Here is a 3,727-nt window from a genome sequence, read left to right on the forward strand (position 1 = left end):
TACATGCAGAAATTGAAAGAAACAGATATAGCAGAACAACCTTTTGAACTTGCCAGAATCATAGAAAAATCCTATGAAGAACTAGGTAGAGATAGTTTGGGTGGGAAACCAGTAAAACCCCAACTAACTGAAAATCCTGAAAAAACATTTATTAAAAATAATCTGAACACTCCAAAAAAGAGTTGGGAGGGTAATAAACAATCAACTCCCAGAGAAAAACATTTTCAGTCCAGAGGAAGGTCTCCTCAACGAAGAGATAGATCTCCAGAATGAGGAGGCAAGTCTCCCCAGAGGGAGCCCTCTGAGAAAAGATACAACCCTAGAGATAGGGAAAATTTGAGAAAACCTGACAGATATCAAGATATTGATACACGTCCCTCTCGATCTTTTCAGACTTCCTCACAGAAATCGGAAAGAAGAGGACGGTCAGAACACAAGGAAGAGCACGTCAAGTCCAAAGACAAGGAACCTGCTCATCAAAGTAAAAATTACAATTTCCAAGAAAGAAGGTAGCCAGTATTAAAATAAAACATGCCGAGGATACTGAGGACACAACTGAAAAACGGAGAGTGGGCCCAGACAATGCTAGACAGCGCAGCAGAAGTAACCATAGCTCGCAAGATCCTGATGAATCTTCTGGAGACAGTGGACACGAATGAATACATTCAAGTGGAAACTGCAGACACCAGAGTTAGCAAACCCCATAAGTTATACGAAATAACATAACGTATAGAGGGGGACAAAACTAGGAAAATAAATGGTTTCTTTTGGGATAACCTTTTGAAAGGCTGTGACATCCTTCTAGCTGAGAAAGACTGGCCACCAGAGTTTGTCAGGGAGTGCCCTCATGGCGAAGAAATGATTATGTCTGCCTTCTCAAATCATATTCCAATTCATACAAAATACACATGTCCAAGAAAATGGGCAGTGGCCCAAGCTCCTGCATTATATAAACATCATGTAGGATGAGATGAGGATTCTCCTCCCCACAAAATCCAGTTAAAAAGTCAACCTACTGCACAAAGGCAGCATCCTGTTAAGTAAGAAGCTAAAAAGCAAGTCAGGGAGATCTTAGATCAACTTGAATATCAGGGGGTGATTGAAACATGCACCTCACAAATGAACAAACCTTTGTTTCCTGTCTCCAAGCCAGACGATTCATATCGTCTAGTTTTGAACTACAGACACCTAAACTCATGCTGCAAAACATTTGCAGTACAAAACTCACACAGTGCAGCACTAATGAATAACATAGTGCGCAAAAAATATAAAACAACATTAGATATCTCAAATGGTTTCTTTTGTCAAAACATTGCACCTGAAAGCAGGTATTTGACCGCTTTCTCAACAATGGAGTCGCACTAACAATTCTGTCGACTCCCACAGGGATTCAAAAATAGCCCAGGATTATTCTCAGCAAGGGTGACAGAGTTACTACAAATATATGATCATGATGCATTATCATATGTCGATGACATCTATCTTACAGATGATGACCTGGAGGGTGTAGAGACAAAATATTGAGGTTTTTTTATCGACTAGAAGTAATATCGAGTCACAAATATAGAATAGACATAATATCGACTAGACATAATATAGACTACCAAAATATCGAATTTTAGGTAAGTTAATATTAATTTTTATTTTTTGTGTAATATAATTCTGTAGCGGGTTGTGGGTTTATAGGGGAATAGGGTGGGAAGTAATTTAATTATAATTAATTAAATATGTTATTTTATTTATTGTTATTTATTTAGAATTAATTGTTAATTAATTATTAATTGGTAATTAATTAAAATATAATTGTTAAATAATTTTAATTGATTAATTGATAAATATTTTAATTTTAGTAATTTATTTTCTGTAGCTGGTTGTGGGTTTATAGGGGAATAGGGTGGGAAGTAATTTAATTATAATTAATTAAATATGTTATTTTATTTATTGTTATTTATTTAGAATTAATTGTTAATTAATTATTAATTGATAATTAAATCATTTTTAATTGATAATTAATTTTAATTAATTTTTTAATTGCCAATTATGTGAATAATATTTTATTTTCTGTAGCGGGTGGTGGGTTTATAGGGGAATATGGTGGGAAGAAATTTAATTATAATTAATTAAATATGTAAATTAATTAATTGATTGGTATTTATTTTGAATAAATTGTCAATTAATTTTTAATTGGTAATTGTTAATTGATAATTAATTTTTTATAATTTATTACTTGATAATTATGTGAATAATAATATTTTATTTTTAGTAGCGGGTTGTGGGATTATAGGGGAATAGGTGGGAAGTAATTTAATATAATTAATTAAACATGATAATTAATTAATTGGTATTTATTTTAAATAAATTGTTAATTAATTTTTAATTGGTAATGAATTAATTCTTAATTGGTAATTACAATTTATTAATTGATTAATTTATAATTATGTGATTTATATTAATTTATTTTCACTAGAGTGGGGATATTAAAATGTACCCCTATGCTATCCAACGCTTTCCCTACTGTTGCACTCTCTGGAGTTGGAATAGTAATTTTTACCCCTACGCTATCCAACGCTTTCCATACTGTTGCACTCTCTGGAGTGGGAATAGTAAATTTTACCCCTACGCTATCCAACGCTTTCCCTACTGTTGCACTCACTGGAGTGGGAATAGTAATTTTTACCCTTACGCTATCCAACGCTTTCCCTACTGTTGCGTTCGCTGGAGTGGTAATAGTAATTTTTACCCCTACGCTATCCAACGCTTTCCCTACTGTTGCACTCTCTGGAGTGGGAATAGTAATTTTTATCCCTACGCTATCCAACACTTTCCCTACTGTTGCACTCTCAGGAGTGGTAATAGTAATTTTTAGCCCTACGCTATCCAACGCTTTCCCTACTGTTGCACTCACTGGAGTTGGAATAGTAATTTTTACCCCTACGCCATCCAACGCTTTCCCTACTGTTGCACTCTCTGGAGTGAGAATAGTAATTTTTACCCCTACGCTATCCAACGCTTTCCCTACTGTTGCACTCGCTGGAGTGGGAATAGTAATTTTTACCCCTACGCTATCCAACGCTTTCCCTACTGTTGCACTCGCTGGAGTTGGAATAGTAATTTTTACCCCTACGCTATCCAACGCTTTCCCTACTGTAGCACTCTTTGGAGTGGGAATAGTAATTTTTACCCCTACGCTATCCAACGCTTTCCCTACTGTTGCACTCGCTGGAGTGGGAATAGTAATTTTTACCCCTACGCTATCCAACGCTTTCCCTACTGTTGCACTCTCTGGAGTGGAAATAGTAATTTTTATCCCTACGCTATCCAACACTTTCCCTACTGTTGCACTCTCAGGAGTGGTAATAGTAATTCTTACCCCTACGCTATCCAACGCTTTCCCTACTGTTGCACTCGCTTGAGTTGGAATAGTAATTTTTACCCCTACGCCATCCAACGCTTTCCCTACTGTTGCACTCTCTGGAGTGAGAATAGTAATTTTTACCCCTACGCTATCCAACGCTTTCCCTACTGTTGCACTCGCTGGAGTGGGAATAGTAATTTTTACCCCTACGCTATCCAACACTTTCCCTACTGTTGCACTCGCTGGAGTTGGAATAGTAATTTATACACCTACGCTATCCAACGCTTTCCCTACTGTAGCACTCTTTGGAGTGGGAATAGTAATTTTTACCCCTACGCTATCCAACGCTTTCCCTACTGTTGCACTCGCTGG

The sequence above is a fragment of the Lissotriton helveticus genome, chromosome 12 (genome assembly GCF_964261635.1).
Source record: "Lissotriton helveticus chromosome 12, aLisHel1.1, whole genome shotgun sequence".
Lineage (NCBI taxonomy): Eukaryota > Metazoa > Chordata > Amphibia > Caudata > Salamandridae > Lissotriton > Lissotriton helveticus.